General features: G+C 35.9%; 1 long non-coding RNA gene across 1 annotated transcript in view; it reads right to left on the reverse strand.

Annotated features, from left to right (window-relative positions):
* The window catches only part of LOC139039615 (uncharacterized), a 416,973-nt gene that overhangs the window by 115,270 nt on the left and 274,419 nt on the right, over positions 1-27,284 (reverse strand). The window contains exon 3 of the long non-coding RNA XR_011492949.1: positions 14,736-14,982. This is a non-coding gene — a long non-coding RNA (uncharacterized lncRNA). The remainder of the gene's footprint in view (positions 1-14,735; positions 14,983-27,284) is intronic.

Below are 27,284 nucleotides of genomic sequence, written 5' to 3' on the forward strand. Positions count from 1 at the left end.
ATTGGACACTACCTTCAAAAAAACAGTATACAGGAAATTGGCTCGATGTCTTTACCATCAGAGCATTTATTTGTTACATCAATCTATATTATTGTTATTAGGAGTATTAGTAATATTGTGTTACATTAATATAAGGTCAGAATCCCCTCAAACCCTAAGTACTTTGATTTATGAAGTTGACATAAAGAAAAATCTTAAAATTACAAAAGTCACCTTTTCCAAATATAAAACTCATTAAAACTAACAATAGTTTCTAAAAGATCAGTTAGTAGACATATAATTAAAATGTGATTTTAAGCTAAACACATACAGACGCATGCACTATATACAGACACAATCTTTAAACAATTGGCTTTGTCATTATAGAGCTAACGCAACATTATCATTAAATTGGAAACAATCAGATCATCAGTTTGTGAGTCTAGCTTCTTTATGTAGTAAAAAACGTACATATCACATTTGAATCAAAAGTTTTGCTAATACACATGCTACTCATTTATATCTGTACTACTCCACCTCCTGTATTTGTGCTCAGATTAAAAATAGAAAAGCTAAAGAAATGAAGAGACAGGAGACAAAAGAATTAGAAATAGGAATATGAAAGACACAGAATTCAAAAAGAATAATTATTGATGTTTGAGTAGGTAGGGAATTAAGAGAATAAAATGTGAAATTGTAATAGAGAAATGGGAATCAAAGATTACTGGAGAAGTGGACATGTTGGAATGAGGAAAATTCAGATAGGTGGGGAATAGGAACCCTTACTTGTGGAGTTTACCCCAGACTATCCTGTTTGCCATTTTTCCTCAAACACTCTTTATAAATCTATTTTGAGATTTAAAAGATAATTGTCATTAGTTAAAGTCTCTAATTCAACATACTGAATTGCTTTGTGCCCACCAAGGCAATTACAGGTAGACCCAAAGAGAACCCAAGTATTTTAACACCACTGTTTCAAGTAAGAGGCCTTTCCATGTGGCTCAGTGGTAAAGAATCTGCCTGCAATGCAGGAGACTCAGGTTTGACCCCTGGGTCAGAAAGATCCTCTGGAGAAGGAAAGGGCATCCCACTCCAGTATTCTTGCCTGGAGAATTCCATGGACAGAGGAAACTTGTGGGCCATGGTCCATGGAGTTGCAAAGTCAGACATGACAAGCAACCGAGCATGTATGCATGCCTCAAGTAAACATGAACAAAATTAAAAATGTAATGTAATTGATAGAATTTATTTAGTGATTAAACATCTATTTAAGGCATTTTCAATCAGAAATGTATTTCAAATTGCCAAACACTGCTATTCCTAAATTGAACTACCATTTTAGCATAAAAATTGCATACCTAACATACCTAAATTTGAATTAACCAATCAGCCCAACTGTTCTTTTATAACCCACTCAGCTTTCTAGAAAATTTATTATCACCTTACACATTCTACTGCTGCAAATGTATTTTGAGTTAGCATTTCCAGTTTAATACTGTTTTCTTCAAATTTATGAGTGAATTGGGTTTGCTAAAGTACATAGCTAATTAGATTCAATAACCTAATTTTTAGAAATATAAAATATTATTTTATATTGAGTATGTGAATTAGTATAAATAATGCATACTTCCACTCTTAATTTAGTAATGTCTCTTAAATTTTGGTTGAAATGCAGGAACTCCTAATCCACTCACTGTTTTCAGACATAAATTATTACACTAAGTTTTCAAATAATCAGAGCTAACCCACTTTAATCACTAATGTTTATTTTTACTTTATGTGTTTTAATGAAGTTTTTTTTAGAATCCTTTCCACATGACACTGTCTCCTTAGGAAACAAATAGTAAATGTTTCTTATATGTTTCCAGAGAAATACAGCTCATAATTATTTACATGATAGATCTTTAGAGATTAAAAAAAATAATCTAGTCTGGTTTGGCTCTTTCATTTTGTAACAGAATAAACTGAGGTTCAGTAAGAGAATCATTTTGCAAGGGACTGCATGTCTAGGGCTTTAACCCAAGCTGCAAGAAGATCAAACCAGTCGTTCCTAAAGGAAATCAACCCTGAGTATTCTTTGGAAATACTGAAGCTGAAGTGCCAATACTTTGGCCACCTGATGCAAAGAACTGACTCATTGGAAAAGATCCTGATGCTGGGAATGATTGATGGCCAAAAGAGAAGGGGGCAGCAGAGGATGAGATGGCTAGATAGCATCAATGACTCAACAGAAATGAATTTGAGAAAACTCCGGGACATAGTGGAGGACAGAGGAGCCTCCAGTGCTACAGTCCACGGGGTCACAAAGAGTCAGACTCGACTTAGCGACTGTAAAACAACAAGGTTTCTTCTACCCACTTCATTTGCTAGATTCCTTTCTTCACTCTGCAGTTATGGAGGTGAATGGAAACTTATGTAAATCAGTCCATACTGTAGTGCTGAATTCTTTAGTACATTTCAGGCTTCATGTTTGTATTTTACCTTGGCATCACTTCCTATGATTGATTGCATTTAAAACTTTGTAGCCTAGAAGCCTCTGGATGCTAACAGTAGGTTAGAAATGACAAACTAGATAAGCAAGCATTTTATAATTGAGTATAAGCTAAATATAAGAAAATAGGACTTGATCAGTTCTAACGAGGTGGATTAGTCTAGAGCCTATTATACAGAGTGAAGTCAGAAACAAAAACAAATACTGCATATTAATGCATATATATGGGATCTAGAAAGATGGTACTGATGAACCTATTTGCAGGGCAGCAATAGAGATGCAGACATAGAGGACAGACTTATGGACATGGGTTGGGGGAGGAAGAAGAGGGTAAGGTGAATTGAGAGAGTAGCATGGAAACACATACACTACCATGAGTAAAACAGATAGCCAATGTGAATTTGCTGTATGACACAGGGAACTCAAACCAGGTCTCTATAACAACCTAGGGCAGTGGGAAGTGCTGTAAGGTGGGATGGAGGTTCAAGAGGGAGGAGACATATGGATACCTATGGCTGATTCATGCTGATGAAACCAACATGATATTTAAAGCAATTATCTTTCAATTAAAAAAAAAAGAAAATTGGACTCGAGTGAGTGACTAAGAATATCCTATATGATAAAATGTATGTTTTCTTCTCTGCTTACTTTGGGGATATATATTAGCAGACTAAATATTATGTTTAATTTTTCAATTCTAACATGGTCATTTTGGTGACTTGTGGTGAAGTTTTGTGATGACGTTTTAAGTCAAATATTAGAATAGATTTTCTGTAATCCCTAATGCCTTTCCTAGATTCAAATTTATTCTGAAAATTATTAGTTATGGGAAAGATACATATATATATAATATATATATATAAATTTATTCAAAATGTATAAACCTAGAAGTTGTATTAAAGTAAAAGAAAAAAGAGTTTGAATACACACACACAAGCATACACACACATGGGCATAATAATGTTTGTGTGTATAAAATGTTCAAGAGGCAGAGCCTTTGGGACATACCATGACCATCGAATGTCTTAAGTGTTAAAGATAATCTAAAAGAAAACTGAAACACAAGGCATTTATTTTTAAGTTTCTTTCTCTTCTGAATGTTTTCAGACTAGTTTTCTTTGTGTTTCAGAATGTTTCTAGTCTGGTTGAATTGAGTTGTACAAAAGGCTAAGGGTATATTTCAGCTTACCAACAGATTAATGAGCCCTGGTGTCTATCTTGTTGATCTTTATATAATCTATACCATTGAAACCTGTACCACTTCCCAGACATTGGAACTAATTAGTTCCTAAAGGTTCAGGATAGAAGGAAAGCATTTTTACCTTCTGTGAATCACAGAAGGTTAACACTTCCAAGAGTCTCAGTTTATCTTGTTTTCTTTCAGGCTTGCTTTCCAGAGGACCCTGAGAGGACGGGCCAGTGAGGTTATGTCTTTGGAAAACAAATGTCATTGGGTTGCTTTGCTTCAGGGTTATTTGAAAGTTGAATACCTTCCTGAGGAATTGTTTCTACAGTGATTGCCAATTTTCTGCTTGAAAGGTTTATGATCAAATCATCTCTGGTAGAAAATTTTAGTTGGAATTCTTTCTACTGCTGATGTTTGAGGACATACGCTAGCACATGTGAAAATTCTTTTTCTATTGTAGTTAACATTTACAATTTTTAGCACCACTAAAATGATTTATCCAAAGTATATGGCTTAGAAACTGATAGATTTAATTACAAGGAGAAATAAATTCAGATAAGATTATAAGACAGAAGGTGGGAAGATTGTGGGTAAAACACTTTTTAAAAAATAACAGAAACAATAATCTTCAAAATAACTTTTAAGATGTAAAGATTTTGTTAAAGAATCAGTGATGTCTCCTGGAACTTAACAAACACACAAGCAAATGTCTAATGTAAGTTGACATAAAAATCAAGTTTAAACACTTCAATAAAAAAATAGCTTAGATAAAAATATCCTTATTTTCTTTTGTTTATTCTTTTCAAATATTATCTAAATGAATGTTAACTTTCTTAAATAATTATCATTGTCTTTAGACAGATGTAACATTAATAGCACTATTCATCATTGGCCTCCAGTTTTCTTAGGGAGTAAATTTTCAGTGAAACACAGAGCAATAATCCTCATGACAACAATGTAATAATAACAATACTATCTCCTGCATGGAATTAACAGATCTAATGTGACATGTATTGTTCAAGAAAAAATCTACAAATTAGAAGTGCTTCCTGTAGCAAAATATTGTATAATAACAAATACAAAGAAAAATTTACATCTTTTTCAGAAAGTACAATCACTATGCTCTCCTTTACATCTGATCTCCAAATTATTCTAGGATGTAGTAAATTAGAAATAAAATACTAAATTTTAAAATATCAGAGTCATTTAAAATTTTGGCTCAATAAGATCCATGTCAGAAATAAACGCTCCTACTTTGACCATCTAAGAGAGAAATATATGGGGAGTACACATAAAAAATATAAATGTAAATCCATTTCAGAGAATTAATTTCAGTCTAATCTACCTAAAATCAAAAGTTGCAAAGAAGCTGTGGTATATATACATGGTGTAATATTACTTAGCCATAAAAAGGAAAGCATTTGAGTCAGTTCTAATGAGGATGAACATAGAGCCTATTATACAAAGTAAGTCAGAAAGAGAAAGATAAATATCATATACTAACACATATATATGGAATCTAGAAAGATGGTACTAATGAATTTATATGCAGGGCAGCAATGGAGAAACAGACATAGAGAATGATTTATGAATGTGGGGAAAGGGAAGAAGAGGGGGAGATGTATGGAGACAGTAACATGGAAACTTTCATTACCATATGCAAAATAGATAGCCAATGGGAATTTTCTGTATGACTCAGGAAACTCAAACAGGGGCTCTGTATCAAGCTAGAGTGGTGATATGTGGAGGGAGATGGAAGGGAGATTCAAGAGGGAGGGGACATGTGTATACCTATGGCTGATTCATGTTGATGTCTGACAGAAAACAGCAAAATTCTGTACAGCAATTATCCTTCAGTTTAAAAAAAATGCCAAAAGAAATTGTGAAGTAATGGAATCATTATTTAAATATTACAATTTATAGATCATTCCTAAAATTAAGAAACATAACATAGGTGATTACAATAATGAGAGTGAATTTCATAGCAACCTGAAAAACTTTTAAATACCTCTCAATTATTTATACTAAACATTACAATTTCATATTTTGTATTTTTTGTGTACACTAGGTAGTTTATAATGCTTTGTGTGTGCCCAAACATTAGTTTTGTTGACATTAGAGAAGCCTCAGATTTAATGTTAAAATTTTAGACAGTCATGGATTCTCTAGACCTAGTCTCAATCTCTGACTCTTTCCATTGTAATTCTAACCTGGTATTTCATAAATGTGCCCACCACCTGCTAATGAAATACTGAGATTTGAGTTCGTTAACTTTTCTATAGCCAAAACATTCAGTAGAAACTTAAAGTGTTGTGATAATCACCTCTAACTTTCCCAAACCAATTAAATGAACTTCACAAAACACAATATACTAGGTTATATATAGCTTCGAGATAGAGTAAGGAATATATATGTGGGAACATAAACATTTTGAGAGAAAAAGAGGTCATTAAATGAGTGACTACAGCACACAAAAAACAGAACAGACTCATTTGGAAAAGTTAAAAAAAAAGTTCCTCTTTGTTACCTTGTATCAACAAAAAGCACATTTTAAAGCAAACATTCACATGGAATAAAAAGAGTGAATTTTAAATAATAAGATTCACAGACACTAATGTACAACGTACATACTGAAAAACCAGACTATGCTACCTGAGAAAGACATCTTGATGAGGCACAAATTCTGGTTTCGTTCATTCATTCAAAATCATTAGTAAAGGAATTGTGGTCCATCAAGAATTGGTTTTCACAAACAATAAATTGCTCTTAACTCAAGTAGTTTCAATATAATTGGGTATGGAAAAGAGTAGGAAGAAAGAGAGAGAATACAATACAGTGTAGTAATTGCTATGGTGGAGCTACAACAGATGATCTTGGAACATATATAGAGTTGGCCAGAGCTGAACTTTGGAGGCAGGACAACCATAGAGGAAGTTTCTTGGAGGAGGTGATAATTCAGTTCTAGGAGATAATAGCAGTCATCCAAGTAGGGAAAAGATGCACATGCAACCACTGGAGAGAAGACTGGTATAATGAACATTTGGGGACTTGGACTAGTTCCCAAAGTTGTGCTGTAATGAAGAAATTGTTGGTGAGATGGGGTGATGAGGAAATCAGTCACTAATTAGGCAACAGTCTGAAAAATGAGTCTCATTACCTTTTATTCCCTGGTGGCTCAGAGTGTAAAGAATTGACCTGCAATGCTGGAAACCTTGGTTGGGAAGAGCCCCTGGAGGAGGGCATAGAAACCCACTCCAGGATTCCTGCCTGGACAATCTCCATGGACAGAGGAGCCTGAAAGACTAACATTAATGGGGTTGCAAAGAGTCAGACACAACTGAGTGACTAAGCACAGTACAGCACTTTTTATTATAGGTAATAAGAAATAGCTAAAGGATTTTAGACAGGATGTGACACATATGTTTTTGGTTTTTTTTCACTTGAAGGGTGTAAAGACTAGAAGTATGGGGTTGATTAAGAGATTGTTTTTATAGTTTCTGTGAGAATTGAGAATGATAGTCCCTAAAATTTTGGAGGAGGTAAAAAGAACTGGGCAAATTAAACAAGTCTAAACAGATTGAATCAACAAGACTTGGTTAACTGATTACATAAGTAAAAAGGAAAATTAATGGTTTCTAATTTTGTGATGTTGAAAGCTGAGTAATAGGTTGGAACATTCAATGATAAGGGAATATAGAACTAAAACAGATTTAAAGTAGAGAAGGAGGTGATTAGTAGATAAAATATTTGGTTTTATATACACTGCACTTATGATACTTTGGATTATCTGGTTGGAGATATCTAGTTGGGAGAGGGACATACAGTTTTGGAATTTAGGTTGAAGATTACTGTCTTGAGATTCATCACCATGTTGAAGGGTATTGAAACTTTGGCGTACTTTTAATGAGTATATTACCCAAAGCAATTTATAGATTCAATGCAATCCCTATCAAACTACCAACAGTATTCTTCACAGAACTAGAACAAATAATTTCACAATTTGTATGGAAATACAAAAAAACCTCGAATAGCCAAAGCAATCCTGAGAAAGAAGAGTGGAAATGGAGGAATCAACCTGCCTGACTTCAGACTATACTACAAAGCCACAGTCATTAAGACAGTATGGTACTGGCACAAACAGAAATATAGATCAATGGAACAAAATAGAAAGCCCAGAGATAAAGCCACACACCTATGGACACCTTATCTTCGACAAAGGAGGCAAGAATATACAATGGAAAAAAGACAATCTCTTTAACAAGTGGTGCTGGGAAAACTGGTCAACCACTTGTAAAAGAATGAAACTAGAACACTTTCTAACACCATACACAAAAATAAACTTAAAATGGACTAAAGATCTAAATGTAAGACCAGAAACTATAAAACTCCTAGAGGAGAACATAGGCAAAACACTCTCCAACATAAATCACAGCAAGATCCTCTATGACCCACCTCCCAGAATATTGGAAATAAAAGCAAAAATAAACAAATGGGACCTAATGAAACTTAAAAGCTTTTGCACAACAAAGGAAACTATGAGCAAGGTGAAAAGACAGCCCTCAGATTGGGAGAAAATAATAGCAAACGAAGCAACAGACAAAGGATTAATCTCAAAAATATACAAGCAACTCCTGAAGCTCAATTCCAGAAAAATAAATGACCCAATCAGAAAATGGGCCAAAGATCTAAACAGACATTTCTCCAAAGAAGACATATAGATGGCTAACAAACACATGAAAAGATGCTCAATATCACTCATTATCAGAGAAATGCAAATCAAAACCACAATGAGGTACCATTACACACCAGTCAGGATGGCTGCTATCCAAAAGTCTACAAGCAATAAATGCTGGAGAGGGTGTGGAGAAAAGGGAACCCTCTTACACTGTTGGTGGGAATTCAAACTAATACAGCCCCTGTGGAGAACAGTGGGGAGATTTCTTAAAAAACTCAAAACAGAACTGCCATATGACCCAGCAATCCCACTCCTGGGCATACACACCAAGGAAACCAGAACTGAAAGAAACACATGTACCCCAATGTTCATTGCAGCACTGTTTATAATAGCCAGGACATGGAAGCAACCTAGATGCCCATCAGCAGATGAATGGATAAGAAAGCTGTGGTACATATACACCATGGAATATTACTCAGCCATTAAAAAGAATTCATTTGAATCAGTTCTAATGAGATGGATGAAACTGGAGCCCATTATACAGAATGAAGTAAGTCATAAAGATAAAGACCAATACAGTATACTAACGCATATATATGGAATTTAGAAAGATGGTAATGATAACCCTATATGCAAGACAGAAAAAGAGACACAGATGTATAGAATAGACTTTTGAACTCTATGGGAGAAGGCGAGGGTGGGATGATCTGAGAGAACAGCATCAAAACATGTATATTATCAAGTGTGAAACAGATCGCCAGTCCAGGTTGGATGCATGAGACAAGTGCTCGGGGCTGGTGCACTGGGATGACCCAGAGGGATGGGATGGGAAGGGAGGCGGGAGGGGGGATTGGGATGGGGAACACATGTAAATCCATGGCTGATTCATGTCAATGTATGGCAAAAACCACTACAATATTGTAAAGTAATTAGCCTGCAATTAATAAAAATAAATTAAAAAAAAAAGAAACTTTGGCATACTTTTGATGAGACGAAATGAGAAAAGGACTGAAAGTGGGACTCTATAGAACATCATGATGATTAGCGTATTCAGAGAAAGAGGGGAAGGAGATAGAGGATTACTGAAAAACGAGATAAAGAAAAATCAAAGTATCATTATGTAAATCAAAGAAGTAAAAATTTCAAGGCAAGCATCCTCAACATACTACCAAACAAAATTAAAGTAAGATAATTTAGAAACTAAAATTTTCCATTGTATTTTGAAAAATGATCATGCAAGAATGCTTCTAATAGTCTTACAAACTAGAGAATCACATTGCACTGAGTTACAGAGTAAATGAGAAGTAAGCAAACAGAGTCAATTCAGAGGCTAATTAATGAATTCCTGCTGTGCATAATACCCTATACAAGATGTATGAGATACAATTATGAAGACAATAGTCATGGTCTCTATTCCATAAATTTTTCAATACACAAGATAAGCCTCAATTACATGTACTCTGATAAATCTTATGGCTGTAATTAAAACATTTCTCCTTTTTAAATAAAAATTACCTTAGATGAGAGAATTTTAGAAATTAGAGAAGGAAATGGCAACCCACTCCAGTGTTCTTGCCTGGAGAATCCCAGGGACAGTGGAGCCTGGTGGGCTGCCATCTATGGGGTCACACAGATTCGGACACGACTGAAGCGACTTAGCAACCCACAATATATATGTATATAATGTAGAGTCTTCAAGTTTATAATTTAAAGTTATACCCTACCGGTAGGGAAGTAAAAACATCACTGGAAATTAATACCCTGTTAGTGAATACTATAGGACAAGGTGATAAAACTCAGTCTTTATTTGAAGGTGTGCGGCAGAAGGCTTGAGAAGTAGAGATCAGGTAGGGAGAAGAAAAATCTTTAACTAGTGTTAACATTATTTTACAATACTAACAGTAAACAGTACTCAAATTAGCTCTTTATTGCAAGTGGCATTGTCAACAGGTAAACTCTTTAATGCTAAGGGCTCTAATTCTAATTTTACATAAGTTACACTTGATCCAATTCCTAGCATATAAAGCACTTAGAAGTTCAATGTACTCTCTGTTCATGTCATTAATTACATATGAAGTCAAGCATCAGAACAAAATCCAAATTATTCATCAACTTTCAGAAATAACTTGAATTAAGTATTTATAAATAATATTTTAGTGGTATAAGGATACTTTCCACTATTACCAATGACAAGTAAAAGATAGCTAGTCCAAAAAAAGGATCTCAGAATTGAATGTGACCTCAGAGATCATCTGGTCCAGAAAAGCTGAAAACTAATTAATGCCAGGTTGGCTCATCAGAGTCAGCCTCTAGGCCTGCTGCACTTTAGCCTGGAGAATGGGGTTTGCTTTGATACAATTCAATCCCATGATGACTAGTTAGGTTGTGTCTATTCTCATGGCCTTAGGAACATTCTTGTGAGAGTTGACAAGAATTGAGAGCAAATTCTTTACTAGTCTTAGAACATGTAATACGAGTCCTACTTAATGAGAATCTGTGATGTAAATTTCATTTATGTGCAGAAATTTTTTTAAAAAAAAGAAGGAAAAATTAAGAATTTCTGACTCCAAATCCAGATTTAAGGGATAACTATATATAGTTTCAAAGAGTCAGACATTACTGAGCAACTGAGCATAAGCATTGAAAAATTACAGAGTCTAGTAGGAGAAAATGACTTTCAGAATGAGTAAAGATATTATTTCACAGCCCAAGGATATAGTCCCTGATCTCATTATACTAATATGATAAGCTAAAAGAATTCATCCATAAATGAGTGAATGGTCAACTCTGTACAATGCTGGTAGTGTTTGCATTTCTGGAAATGAAAGATAAATGAGATGTTACAGAGGGGAAAATGCTTCCTTGAGTTTATCACAGTTTTCACTAGGAAATCAAGGACAAGAGAGAAAAATGTAAGTAAGAAAAAAAAATAGAAAGACAATCACATCAACTATCCATTTTAAAAAAGACATTAAAAATATCCTTGGATATGACAATTCTTGGTAAACTAAGCTTTTTCAGTTTCCTTGAGTTGTGATAATATTATAACAGAAAAAATCTGCTACTTAAATTTTGTCAAAGGCCTAGGGTATTTTATCTCCTGGAAGTTTATTTTTCACTTATTGAAATTAGCATTGGGCTTTTCCTGATGGTTCAGTGGTAAAGAATCCACCTGCCAATGCAGGAAACAAGGGTTCAATCCCTGGTCCAGGGAGATCCCACATGCCACAGAGCAACTAAGCCCACATGCCACCACCGTTGAGGCTGTGCTCTAGAGCCTAAGAACTGCGTGCAACTACTAAGCTCAGGTGTTGTAACTTCTGCAGCCCTCATGCCCTAGAGCCCATGCTCCACAATCAGAAAAGCCATCACAATGAGAAGCCTGCACACCACAACTAGAGAATAGACCCGCTCACTACAACTAGAGGAAAGCCTGTGCAGCAACGAAGGCCCAGCACAGTCAAAAGTACATTTAAAAATAAATAAAACTATTTTTTAAAAGTTAATGTAATTCTGTGGACCTCTATAAAACCAAAAATGTAAACAAAGAAAGCATATGCTGGAAAAATTCTGATCTTCATAAGATCTTGGCAGAGAGAATATAAAACTATGAAAGTATAAGGTTACAAACAAAGAAAATGTCAACATTTTTGTTCGTATTAAATATCTTCTGATAACCCCTGGATTAATCTTCCCGTGATAATGGGAAGTTCTTTCCCCTAAGAACTCAATTACAGAAAGCAGTAGAAAAACATTCCATTTATACCTCTATTGTGGAGATTCTGCTAATGGAAAAAGTGTATAAATATATGACCAAATTTTCTTTAAAAAATATCTGCAGCTGAAGATCTGACCTGCAGAAAAGTGGAGAAGCAAAAAGTACTGAGAACTTCTCTCTGAACATAACATGACAACCTCAATACTATTAACAGGACCTCAAATTTTGAACCTGGAGAGAATATTAGAAATAATTTATTCCATCTTGTTTGCTAGTTATGTCTCTGATGGAAAGAGTTGGCAGGACAAAAAATCAAACACTTCCTTTCAATTTATTTCCCAGGGTGTGTGCTGTATGTGTATGCATTTGTTTCTACCCAAGTACAGACACAAAATGCACACAAAGGGTGATCCAGGCCAAAGAACTCCTTATTATAAACGAAGGTTTTGGCTCCATTTTCTCAGCTAATCTCTAACCCTGCATTATTAGCTTTGACACTCAAAAAAAATGGGGGTCAATAATATATCATTTTAATCAAAACTGCTCTTTATTATAACCTAAGAACTAAAGGTCGGTCTAGTCAAGGCTGTGGTTTTTCCAGTGGTCATGTATGGATGTGCGAGTTGGACTGTGAATAAAGCTGAATGCTGAAGAATTTATGCTTTTATTGTTTAGATAGGGAAAGAATAAGCATTAAAAAATAAAATAGCAAAAAAAAAAAAAAAAGAATTTATGCTTTTGAATTGCGGTGTTGGAGAAGACTCTTGAGAGTCCCTTGGACTCTGGTTGGAGATCCAACCAGTCCATCCTAAAGGAGGTCAGTCCTGGGTGTTCATTGGAAGGACTGATGCTGAGGCTGAAACTCCAAAACTTTGGCCACCTCATGTGCAGAGTTGACTCATTGGAAAAGACCCTGATGCTGGGATGGATTGGAGGCAGGAGGAGAAGAGGACAACAGAGGATGAGATGGCTGGATGGCATCACCGACTCGATGGACATGAGTTTGAGTAAACTCCGGGAGTTTGTAATGGACAGGGAGGCCTGGCGTGCTGCAGTTCATGGGGTTGCAAAGAGTCGGACACAACTGAGGGACTGAACTGAATTGAAGATCTAAAGATAAATAAAGCTATCCTTCAAATTCTACCTTTGACATGTCAAATATAAATATGGAAAGCAAATTCTAGGGGAATTCCCCGGTAATGCAGTAGTTAGGACTATGTGCTTTCACTGCCAAGGGTGTGGGTACAATCCCTGGTCAGGGAACTAAGAGCTGACAAGCCTCATGAAAACCCTGCAATACAGCCAGTCTGGGACACTGACCTCTCATCTTTTCACCAGACCCTCTCTTATACTCTGAGACCACTAGTTCTCAAATTTTAAGATCAGGAGGACCACTTGGAGAGTTGTTTACACACAGAAAGATGAGGGTCCTTGCCCCCACGTCTATGCTCTAATAGGTCTGGTACGGAACTCAAGAAAATTGCAGTTCTAAGTTTCCACCTGGTACTGATGCTGTTGGACCACACTTTCAAAGCCACTATGTTATGAAAAGATGCTCAACAGTGCTAATTATTAAGGAGATGCAAACAAAAACTACAGTGAGGTATCACCTCACACTAGTCAGAATGTCCATCATTAAAAAGTCTACAAATAACAAATGCTAGAGAAAGGTGTGGAGAAAAGGAAATCCTCCTATATTATCAGTGGGAATGTAAGTTGGTACAGAAAACCAGCATGGAGGTTCTTCAAAACACTTAAAATAGAGATATCATATCACCTCAAATCCCTCTCCTGGGCATATATCCAGACAAAACTATAATTCAAAAAGATACATGCGCCCCCATGTTCATAACAGCACTAATCACAACAGTCAAGGCACAGAAACAACCTAAATGGCCATAGATAAATGGAAAAATAAAGAAGATATGTTACGCATATACAATGGAATATTACTCAGCCTTTAAAAAGAAGAAAATAATGTGATTTGCAGCAACATGGATGGAACTAGAGAGTATCATACTAAGTGAAGTCAGGCAGAGAAAGACAAATATCATATGATATCACTTATATGGGGAATCTAAAATATAACACAAATGACACTATGTATGAAACAGAAACAGACTTATAGAGAACAACCTGTGGTTGCCAAGAGATGGTGAGGGAGGATGGACTGGGAGTTTGGGGTTAGTAGATGAAAGCTATTACATATAGAATAGATAAACAAGGTCCTACTGTCTAGCACAGGGAGCTATACTCAACATCCTGAGATAACTATAATGGAGAAGAATATATTAAAAAAAAACTGTGTATATATAATCACTTGCTTTTCAGCAGAAACTAACACAGCATTGTAAATCATCTATATCTCAATTTAAAAAAATGCTATTCTATGTCTTCCATTAATGGGGTTTGAGTTAGGATGGGGAAAAAAAAGCAGAAAAGAGCAATCAAGAAAGAATCAGCTTAACATTTCTTCCTAATACAGAAGAATCGAAAGGAAAAGAGGAGTAAAAGTACAACATTGTAGAAAGTAATCAAATATTCCCTTTCCAACAAAGTACACTTTATGGAAATGATATTATTTATCCTCTTGTGATTAGCCCAAAGTAGTGAGATGGACTTCTCACTCATAATTTTGTTTGCAAGTTACACACACCCAGAGAGTATGAAAAGGTTTGTTACTCACATTATGAAGTTTTCTTGGGAGAGCCTGGCTGACTTCCAAAGTGGCTTGAGAAAAAATCAAGGAAGGATGACTGTCTTGAGGTTTTGCGGTGAGGAGGAAGTGGTCTGGGATAAACATTCTCACACGTGCAAATTCATATTGTATGGTTTGGACTTCCCACTGATGCCAAAAGAGAGCATACTCAGGCTTTCTTATCAGCTTTCCCAGATATAGTACAGCAGGGAAGGAGGGGTGATAGGCTTGAAACCTGTCAAGAGTTTAACATCAAAAATGGAATAAAATTATTACAATTAACTCCCAAAGATTTACTGATAAGTGAACTATATCATGCTTAATTGAATTAAATTTGAATTTGTTTACAAAAGCAATATGGCCTCTAAGACTACTGTGTCCTGAAGTCAGTAAATTATTTCTTTAGGAATCAAACAATGTTCACGTTAACAAGTAAAATTAGTGCCTTGGTCACTATCAAGAATGTCTGGCCTTCCTAAGGAGATAATATTTGAGAAATATATAGAAAAGTCTTTATTTCACTCATGATTAAACATGAGCAACATATATACATATATATATATATGAACATGTGTACATACACATGAAATATAAATGAGTCTAGAGTGAAACATTTAACCCAATGCCTCTTTGAAGTAGACACTAATCTCATATTCTTGTTCATAAACATTTGAAAATTTTGTCTTGGGTTAATTAAATCTGTATCAGACGTTCCATACAACTTAGCAAGTCAGCAAACACAGCACAAAGTAGCCTAGCAAAAGCACAAGATTTTCAGCAGGCAACACCTCAAAGCACATGCTGGCTAGCAGGCAGCAGAGCCAGAGAGCAAGTCAAAGCAAGTGAAGAAAGACCCCTGATGGTGAGGGTCATCACACACACACACACACACACACACACACACACACACACTCTGCTCACAGTGTACGTTGTTGTGGCCGACCTGTAGGTATGGGATGGTTTGCTCCATTCAAAGTCTGATTTACACAATGAGGTATCATCTCACACTGGTCAGAATGGCCATCATCAAATAGTCTACAAACATTAAATACTGGAGAAGGTGTGGAGGAAAGGGGACCCTCTTACACTGCTGTGGGAGTGCAAACTGGTAAAACTACTGTGGAGAATAGCGTGGAGATTCCTTAAAAAACTGGCAATAGAACTGCCATATGACCCAGCAACCCCACTGCTGGGCATACACCCTGAGGAAACCAGAACTGAAAGAGACACATGTACCACAATGTTCATCGCAGCACTGTTTACATTAGCCAGGGCATAGAAGCAACCTAGATGTTCATCGGCAATTGAATGGCTAAGGAAGCTGTGGTACATATACACTGGAATATTACTCAGCTATAAAGGAACCCATTTGAGTGAGTTCTTATGAGGTGGTTGACCTACAGCCTACTATACAGAGTTAAGTAAGTCAGAAAGAAAATGACAATACTGTGTATTAATGCATATATACAGAATTTAGAAAGATGGTACCAAGAATCCTACATGCCGGGCAGCAAAGGAGACAGACATAAAAAACAGACTTTCGGACTCAGTGGGAGAAGAAGGGGGTGGGATGATTTGAGAGAATATCATTGAAATATGTATATACCATATGGAAAATAGGTGACTAGTGCAAGTTTGATGCATGAAGCAGAATACCCAAAACTGGCACTCTGGGACAACCAGAGGGATAGGGTAGGGAGGGAGGTGGGATAGGAGGGGACACATTTATACCTATGGCTGATTAATGTTGATGTATGGCAAAAAAAATCACAATATTGTAAAGTAGCTATCCTCCAATTAAAACAAATAACTTTAAAAAAAAAAAAGAAGGATCTTGTTGAGATATAGGGATTGACAAAGCCACATCCACATCAAAAGAGTATGAAAAGGTTTATTACTCATATACTGGGGGTTTCTGGGCAGAGTAGAGTATGTTCCCAGGTTGCTACAAAAAAATGGCTTGAGAGAGCAAGAGTAAAGAGGAGTAACTGGCTTAGAGTTTAATGGTGGCTAAAGAGTGGGACTGGAATAAGGGTTTCTCACAAGCATGGACTGAGCTTATGTGGTATAAACATCTTTATGATGCCAAATGAGGAAACAATTAAGCTTTCTTTTCACTTTGTCCAGATGTGCATAGAGGGAGGGAAAAGTGAAGCTTGAAAGTTATTAGTAATCAAATATCAAAAGTGGATGATTTCAGCTCTTTTCTTATCTCTTCCATTTTCTTACCAGGTTTTACATTATTTTGTCAGGTGGAGCAGGATAAAGGAAACACCAACCCATTCACATTATTGATTGAAAAAGAAAATAGAAGAATTAGAAAGGAAGAGGAGAGAGGACGTATATTGATTTTGCAACTTCTTTTTGGACATTATTTGTGCTAAATATTTTCTTTTATTTTTTTTCTCATAATTAAACATAATCCAAGAAGAGTGTCTGTAAGTGGTTTTCCCATTGTTACACAGTTGTCAAAGAGTAGAAATGGGTTAGATAGGCTTGGTGCCTGTGTCTAACCACAAATCACTTTTCTCCCCCATACTTCAGTTCAGGTTTGTTTTTATGTTTTTCTCAATATGCTTTCTCAAATGGTTGTAAAAAATCAAAAGTTATGGAAATTAAACAGAAAAACAATACAGATTACATGTTAGAACCAATTTTTGTATGTAGTCTATGTCAATGTATCCATGCATCTATCTATCTAGCTAGCTATCATCCACTTTATTTCGTTTTATTTTTTCCTTTGGTCATGCTGAGCAGCATGTGGGATCTTATTTCCCTGACCAAGGATGGAACCCAGGCCTCCTGCAGTGGAGCATGGAGTCTTAACTACTGGACCACCAAGGAAGTCCTCTATCCACCTGTATTTTTGAAGAATTTTTATTTTTTATTTTTTGTATTTTTGAAGAATTTTTAATGGCTAGCATTTTTGGACTCATTTTCAAAGGTTAGTTGTATTTTACTCATGCCTTAGGAAATGATAAAATGGTATTTCATTAAATAAACTTTCATCACTTGAAAACTCTTATATATAGTCTCATTAGATTTTTTTTCTTGGGGATTGAAAAGCTTATTTTGTTAGACTGAATAAATCTTTCACTATAATCACACTAAAATGGATTTTCTGTCATAGTGGAGGAGAAAGTTGGAGGTAAATATTAGTATTAGTTATTTCACTTTTCTAATTTCTTTGGTAAGGACTTTGCATGTTGTAACTTTTTTTTGGGTTTTGTAATTATTTCTTACATTCTACTATTTAAATTGTCAAACTAAGACAAATTTGCAAAAATTCTATTTGGCCTAGTTTTCAAAGAGTAATTGGTTTGCATTTCTCCAATATAATTTCTACTTTCTCTACGAACATATTTTCAAAAACCAAAATCAAATACCTAAACAAGTACACTTAATTCTTAGTATATGTTTCAGTAAGGATGAACAGACACTACAAGTGAAAAATTTAAGAATTAAATACATCGATCTCTTTCCCTAGTCTTGAGTATTATCCAACTGATAATATTCAAGACTATGGAACCCTAGAGATCATGACCTTAGAAATGTCTCCTTCTCTGGTCTCCAAAGCATTCATATTCATATTCAGATATGGAAGATGACAGAGGCAGGAAAATATCCATGCTAAGTGCTCAAATTATTCATGTAGTCACTGTAGAGACTGGCAGGAGTTGCATTCTCTTATTTTAATTGCTAGTTATGTTTGTTCATTCAACAAATATTCATGAATATTATAATATATTTAGAGTAAACTGAAATATAGAAATAAGAGAGAGTTCTCAGACTCAGGGTCTTCCAGTTCAGGGGGTACAATGGCAAGGATGATGTATCCATGGTCTGGTAACGTTAAGGTGCATTAGAAACATGATGAACAGCTGTGTTGAATGGGAACAATGAAATGTTTCTCAAAAGGAGAAAGAGGCTTTATGAGTTATGAAAGATAAGTAGGGATCCATTATTTAAGGTGTTTAAGTAAAGGGAATAATTGAGTGTATATTTGCAAAAGTTTTGGAGGACAAAAGAATGTTCCACATTTGATGTACATCTGGGTTTGACTTGGAAACAAACAGGGATCATGCTGTTATTTTTTTATATTGCACTGAAGTACTGCATTTTGGACACTTTTGTTGACTACTAGGGTTACTCCATTTCTTCTAAGGGATTCTTACAGTAGTAGACACAATGGTCATCTGTGTTAAAGTCACCCGTTTCAGTTCATTTTAGTTCACTGATTTCTAAAATGTCAATGTTCACTCTTGCCATCTCCTATCTGACCACTTCCAATTTACCTTGATTCATGGACCTAACATTCCAAGTTCCTATGCAATACTGTTCTATATAGCATTGGACCAGTCACACCCACAACTGGGCACTGTTCTCGCTTTAGTTCCATCTCTTCATTCTTTCTTGAGTTATTTCTCTACTGCTCTCCAGTAGCATATTGGGCATCAACCAACCTGGGGATTCATCTTTCAGTGTCATATCTTTTTGGCTTTTTATACTGTTCATGAGGTTCTCAAAGCAAGAATACTGAAGTGGTTTGCTATTCCATTCTCCAGTTGACCACATTTTGTCAGAACTCTCCATCATGACCCATCCATCTTGGGTGGCCCTACATAGCAAGGCTCATAGTTTCATTGAATTAGACAAGGCTGTGGTCCATGTGGTCAGTTTGCTCAGTGTTCTATGATTGTGGATCACGGTAATTCAAGTCTATGCCCCAACCAGTAATGCTGAAGAAGCTGAAACTGAATGGTTCTATGAAGACCTACAAGACCAGTGATCAAGACCATCCTCAAGAAAAAGAAATGCAAAAAGGCAAAATGGCTGTCTGAGGATGCCTTAAAAATAGCCAAGAAGAGAAGAGAAAGGCAAAGGAGAAAAGGAGAGATATACCCATTTGAATGCAGAGTTTCAAAGAATGGCAAGGAGAGATAAGAAAGCCTTCCTTGGCGATCACTGCAAAGAAATAGAGGAAAACAACAGAATGGGAAAGACTCGAGATCCCTTCAAGAAAATTAGAGATACCAAGGGAACATTTCATGCAAAGATGGGCACAATAAAGGACAGAATGGTATGGACCTAACAGAAGCAGAAGATATTAAGAAGAGGTGGTAAGAATACACAGAAGAACTACACAAAAAATACCTTCATGACCCAGATAACCATGAGGATGTGATCGCTCACCTAGAGCCATATATCCTGGAATGTGAAGTTAAGTGGGCCTTAGGAAGCATCACTATGAGCAAAGCTAGCAGAGGTGATGGAATTCCAGTTGAGATATTTCAAATCCTAAAAGATGCTGCTGCTAAAGTGCTGCACTCAATATGCCAGCAAACTTGGAAAAGGCAGCAGTGGCCACAGGACTGGAAAAGGTCAGTCTTCATTCCAATCCCAAAGAAAAGCAATGTGAAAGGATGTTCAAGCTACCACACAATTGCACTCATCTCACACACTAGCAAAAGAAAAGAAAGTGAAGTCGTTCAGTCATGTTTGACTCTTTGCGACCCCGTGGACTGTAGCCTACCATGTTCCTCCATCCATGGGATTTTCCAGGCAAGAATACTGGAGTGGGTTGCCATTTCCCTCTCCAGAAGATCTTCCAGGACCAGGGATTGAACCCAGGTCTCCCACATTGTAGGCAGACGCTTTACCGTCTGAGGCACCAGGGAAGTGCTCAAAATTCTCCAAGCCAGGCTTCAACAGTACATGAACCATGAATTTCCAGATGTTAAAGATGGATTCAGCAAAGGCAGAGGAACTAGAGATCAAATTTTCAACATCCGTTGGATCATAGAAAAAGCAAGAGAGTTCCAGAAAAACATCTATTTCCGCTTTATTGACTATACCAAAGCCTTTGACTGTGTGATCACAACAAACCGAAAAATTCTTCAAGAGATGGGGCTATCAGAACACCTTACATGCTTTCTGAGAAATCTGTATGCAGGTCAAGAACCAACAGTTAGAACCAGACATGGAACAATGGACTGGTTCTAAACTGGGAAAGGAGTATGTCAAGGCTGTATATTGTCACCCTACTTATTTAACTTATATGCAGAGTACGACATGCAAAATGCCAGGCTGGATGAAGCATAATCTGGAATCAAGCTTGCTGGGAGAAATATCAATAACCTCAGATACACAGATGACACCACCCTTATGGCAGAATGAAAGTGAAAGAGGAGAGCTAAAAAGTTAGCTTAAAACTCAACATTCAAAAAATGAAGACCACGACATTCAGTCCCATCATTTCACGGCAAATAGATGGGGAAACAATGGTAACTGTGAGAGACTCTTCTTAGGCTCCAAAATCACTGTAGATGGTGACTGCAGCCATGAAATTCTTGGAAGAAAAGCTATGACCAACCTAGACAACATATTAAAAAGCAGAGACATTACTTTTCTGACAAAGGTCCATCTAGTCAAAATTATGGATTTCCCAGTAGTCATGTATGGAAGTGAGATTTGGACTATAAAGAAAGCTGAGCACAGAATAATTGACGCTTTTGAAATGTGTTGTTGGAGAAGACTCTTGAGAGTTCCCTGGACTGCAAGGAGATCAAACCAGTCAATCCAACAGGAAATCAGTCCTGAATATTCATTGGGAGGACTGATGCTGAAGCTGAGACTCTAATACTTTGGCCACCTGTTGCAAAGAATTGACTCACTGGAAAAGACCCTGATGTTAGGAAAGATTGAAGGCAAGAGGAGAAGGGCACGACAGAAGATGAGATGGTTGGATTGTATCACTGACTCAATGAACATGAGTTTGAGCAAGCTCTGGGAGTTGGTGATGGACAGTGAAGCCTGGCATGCTGCAGTCCATGGGGTCACAAAGAGTTGGACACAACTGAGTGACTGAACTGAACTGGGTTTACTTTCTTAGGGGCCTCAGCTTTACGAATGAAATAGATTGTAAATGAAACTGAAGAGATAGGCATAGTAGAATTACAAAGAGCCATAAATATGATTCTAAGGAATTTGAACTGTATCTTATATTTATAGTGAACCTAATGACTGACAATAGACGAATGTGTCCAATGCTACGTATTTCTCAAATTCAGTTTGAAAGCAGAGTAAAATACACAAGAACCATTAAATCTTTATGGAAACAGAAAGGCCAATCATTATAAAAGGCAAAAGATATCATTCAGATTTAAAAAATGTTGAAGGGCTTGAAATATGGCAGTAGCTGAGAGAATGTAGGCACGGGAGAAGACTTATGAGAAAAAGAGGACAAAGAGTTACCATAATTTGGCAATGAAAAGATTTGGAAGAAGCAGAAATTGAAGTAAAAGAAATCTGTTTTGTCAAGATTTCTGGTTAACTGTGAGAGTATATTTCACTATATTAAAGAATATTTTTTTTTTAAAAAAAGGAAGCATAAGAGTAAAGCTGAGAAATATTGTTTTATAAGTGGTGAGCTAAAGTGGCTTAGGACATCCAAATAGAAATGTTCCATATGCAGTTGGCTATGTAGGGCATCTGACTGTGCTCAAACTCAAGAGAATTAGGAGCCATTTTATTGATGTATCCATGGGAAGTGGTGAACACATGCTCTATGACTGAGTTGGACAAAGTTGTCCTTCCCACTCTTGAGGAATCTCTGTCCCTGGCTCCTATTGCTAAATAGAACTTGGAAACCCAACATTCACTTGTGTTGTAAGTTAGTAAACCGGGAAAGATGAGTCTAAGAGCAGGACTAAGCAGTGAAATTCCTGCAAAACATTTCCTCATTTGGAAGTGACAGAATTAATAGGGTAACTTGTATACACCAGATTAAGATTTAAAAAAAAAAAAAACTGCTTGCTCTAGCCCTATCAGATCACTGATATGAATCATGAACCAACACATGGCACATGAATCAATACATGGAATAAAGCTATATACAGAGAAAAAATTGCATAGATCTACACACATACATACATATATGTGTGTATATATATATATATATACACACCAATGCATGAATGCAGCTTTTTAATGTTGTAAACTGAATAGGTCTGAAGTCTAGTTAATAGTTATGTTCAAAGGTAATTTCTTGATTTTGATGTTATACTACATCTGTATGAAGTGTCACAATTGGGGGGAAGTTGGGTGAAGGACATATGAGATTCTTTGTATTATGTTTGTAACTTTAACTCTACAGTAATTTCAAAGAAAAAAAATAGCCTGAGTCAATTTGGCTGTTTGCAGCCCACTGTTATCTATCACTAACTTGACTGTGGAACAAACAGGTTTTCTTTATTTCAGATATTTTAGTTTTGAGACAATTATTATTTATGCCATTTCAGTCAAATCTGAGTAACAGTGAAGAGGAGAATTAATCTGAAAATAAGGCTGCTTCTATTTCTTTATATAATCTTAGTGTATCTGTTGTATGAACTTGAGACAGACACATAATCTTTCTCTTCTTTAAGTTCCCCATAAGTACTGGAAATAATGGTTGCTAATGGTATTCACTGGATTATAAAAAAAAGCAAGGGAATTTCAGAAACCATTTATATCTGTTTCATTGACTATGCTAAAGCCTTTGACTGTAGATCATGACAAACTGTGGAAAGCTCTTAGAGAGATGGGAATACCAGACCACCATACCTGTCTTCTGAGAAACCTGTATGGAACAACTGATTTCTTCAAGATCAAGTAAGGAGTATGACAGGGCTGTCTGTTGTCACCCTGATGTTTAATCTATACACTGAGCATATACACTGAGACATTTCATGAGAAACTTCAGGGCTGGATGAGTTACAAGCCAAAATCAAGTTAGGCAGGAGAAATACCAACAATCAGATACATGGGTCCTAACACTCTAATGGAAGAAAATGAAGAGGAACTAAAGAACCTCTTGATGAGGGTGAAAGAGGAGAATGAAAGAGCTGGTTTAAAACTAAATATTAGAAAAAAACAAAACACTAAGATCATGGCATCCTACCCCATTACTGCATGGCAAGTAGAAGAGGAAAAGGTGGAAGTAGTGACAGATTTTCTCTTCTTGGGCTCTAACATCACTAAGTATGGTGACTGCAGTCACGAAATCAGATGTTTGCTTCTTGGCAGGAAAGTGATGAAAAACCTAGGCAGTGTGTTTAAAGCAGAGACATTACTCTGCCGACAAAGGTCTGGATAGTCAAGGCTGTGGTATTACCTGTGGCCTCATATGGTTGTGAGAGCTGGACTGCAAAGAAGGCAGTACACCAAAGAATTGATACCTTCAAACTGTGGGGCTGGAGAAGACTCCTGAAAGTCCCCTGGACAGCAAGGAGATCAAACCAGTCAATCTGAAGGGATATCAACCCTGAATATTCACTGGAAGTACTGATGCTGAAGCTCCAGTATTTTGGTCATCTGATGTGAAGAGATGACTCTTTGGAAAAGTTCCTGATGCTGGAAAAGATTGAGGCCAGAAGAGGACATTATAGGATGAGATGGCTGGATGGCATCATTGATGCAATCAACATGAACTTGGGCAAACTTAGGGGATGGTGAGGGACAGGGAGGCCTGGAATGCTGCAGTTATGGGGTTGCAAAGAGTTAGACACAACTGGGCGACTGAACAACAACAAAAACAACAATGGTTGTAAAGATGAAATGAGTTAGCATAATGAAACCCTTGGACCACATTTCTAGAAGGTATTATCTTAATGATCAGTATTTGCTAGTAATTTCCAGCAAAATGCCTTGCACATATTAAAGGAATATTTTCAATTATATTTATGGCAACTATTTTTAAAGCCATATTATTTAATTGCTTATTGCAGTATGCAGTACGAAGCAAAAATGTTTTAGCTACTTTTGCTGACATTAACGCTTTTAATGTTTCTAAATTAATAGACATTCTTATAATAATAGATCTCAAGAGTCCATCACAAATAGCAATTTAATGAAGACAGTGTACAGTAGCTATCCCTTAAGTATTTATTAGATAGTGATTCATCTACATTTTGTGAAGGAGGTCTAATTTTCCAAGGAGAGAGTGACTTTGCAAGAATATATAAATTTTGACCAACTCACAACATTTTAAACTGATTCACTTTTTCCTTAAATATACACATGGTAAAATAGCATCTGATTTATAACATTATTAACCAGTCAATAATGAAAAAGATTAAACCCATAGTTAGCTAAGTTTGAGTTAAAAGAAGAGGAGGAGGAGAAGGGGAGCAAGGAAATGGAAGTGGATATAGAAGTGGAAGAGGAAGGGGAAAAGGAGAAGAAGGGAAAAAAAGGGATGGCATTCCTGACTGATACTCCAGAAAGAATATGGGTACTTATTGGCCCCAGCAATATACCTTGAAAAGAATATTCTTTCTCATTGAAATGGCCTTGGTACTTTTGTCAAAAAGCAATTCATGATAAATATAATAACTTACTCATGGGCTTTCCATATGTCTCACAATTTTGCTTCATTATTTTCAAGACTGTTTTGGCTATTCTGGGTCCCTCACATTTCCATGGAGAATAATGGAAAATTATGGAAATGGAATAATGGAAAAAATCTGTAGACTATTTGGGAAATATTGTTTTATCTCCACAATATAAATATTCCCATCTGTGAACATGGTATTTCTATTTATTTAGGTTTTCTTTAATTACTTTTATTGATTTTTTGCAGTACTTACTGTACAAGTCTTGAATCTTTCTTGTTAAATATATTCCTAAATATTTTATTCTTCCTGATGCTGCTGTAATTATGATTTTTTAATTTCACCTTTAGATTATTTATTGCCAGTGTACAGAGATACAGTTTATTTTGTATATTAATTTGGTACCCTGAAATACTTCCTGAATTTGTTTATAAAGAACTTTACTAGATTTGTTTATAAGCTCTAATGATTTACATGTGCATGTGTATCTGTTGCACGTTCCTCAGGATTCTATGTGAACAAGATTGAGTCACCTGCAAACAAGAGACTGTTTTACTTCTTCCATTCCTATCTGGATATCTTTTATTTCTTCTGATAAACTAACTGCCTTGGCTAGGATCTCTAGAAGTAGTTAGAGAGGTCATCTTTGATTTGCTTTTGCAATAAAGGTTTTTATTTTTTATTTCATCATTCGATATATATTGTCAATTCTGGTTATTTTGTAGATGTTCTCTTTCAGATCGAGAAGTAGCCTTATCCTTAGTGAATTATTCTGAAAATGTGTTGGTTTTGCCAGATGCTTTTTCTGCATCTACTGAGATAACCCCATGAGTTATCCTTTATTCTACTGATGTGCTATATTACATTGATCTTCATATGTTGAAGGTATATTAATCTTCTATCCTACAACATTGCTAGACACACTTGTGAGTCCTAGTAACTTTTTTTTCAGATTTTCTATAAAAAGGTTTAGTCATTTGAGAATAAAGGAGGTTGTACTCAGTCTCTTCCAACCTAGAAATCTTTTTTAAAAATTCATTTGACTTGCTTTATTGCATGGCTGTCAACACGTGGCTTTGTGCTGACAGTGGATACCCTTGCCTTATTCACGCTTTTAGGAAGAAAGCATTCAATCTGTCATCATTAAGCAGGATGTGAGTTCTAGGTATGGATGCTCTTTACCAAGTTGAATGAGTTACTTTTGTCAATAGTTTGCACAGAGGATTTTTCTTTTTTAATCAGGAATGAACACTGAATTGTGTCAGATGATATGTACTGTATCCACGAAGATGATCATATAGCATTTACTTGTTTTTAGTTTGTTAATATGGTGAATTATGTTGATTGAACTTCAAATGTTTATCCTACAGTAAAATCCATTGAGTAATAATGTTGTTGCTGTTTAGTTGGTCAGTTATGTCTGACTCTATGCAACCGTATGGACAATAGCCCACTAGGCTCCTCTGTCCATGGGATTTTTCAGGCAAGAATAGTGGAGTGGGTTGTCATTTCCTTCTCCAGGGGATCTTCCCAAGCCACATATCCTGCTTGGCAGGCAGATTCTTTACCACTGAGCTACCCATTTGTATATGTTGTATTTTATTTGCTAAAACTTTGTTGAAAAATTTTACACTTATACATGAGAGGTGCTGATCTATACAGTTCACTTTTCTTTAACATCTTTATTTGACTTTGGTATCAAGATAATGCTGACTCCATAGAATAAGCTATGAAGAAGTAGTCCTGCCTTTTCAATTATCTGGAAGAACTTATATACGAAGTTGGTATTATTTCTCCCTCAAATATTTATTTGAATTCACCAGTGAAGTCATATGGCCTACAGGTTTTGTTACAGATAACATTTTAACTATAAATTCAATTTGAAGAAAAGATCAATAAAGACCATATTGAAGTTGTCTTGATTATTCTTTAGTGAGTTTCAGTTCATCTCATTCAAGAAATTTGTCCATTTAACCTAAATTGTTGAATTTATTGGCTAAATTTGCTTTATTCCATTATTATATTTTTCATATATGTAGAATGTCAATGGATGCCAGACTTTTGGTTCCTGATATTGAAAATTTGTGTCTTCTTTCTTTTTTCATAATCAATCTAACTATACATTAATCAATTTTACTGACCTTCTCAAAAAAGAGAGTTTTGG

This window comes from Odocoileus virginianus, chromosome 19 (genome assembly GCF_023699985.2).
Source record: "Odocoileus virginianus isolate 20LAN1187 ecotype Illinois chromosome 19, Ovbor_1.2, whole genome shotgun sequence".
NCBI classification, from domain to species: domain Eukaryota; kingdom Metazoa; phylum Chordata; class Mammalia; order Artiodactyla; family Cervidae; genus Odocoileus; species Odocoileus virginianus.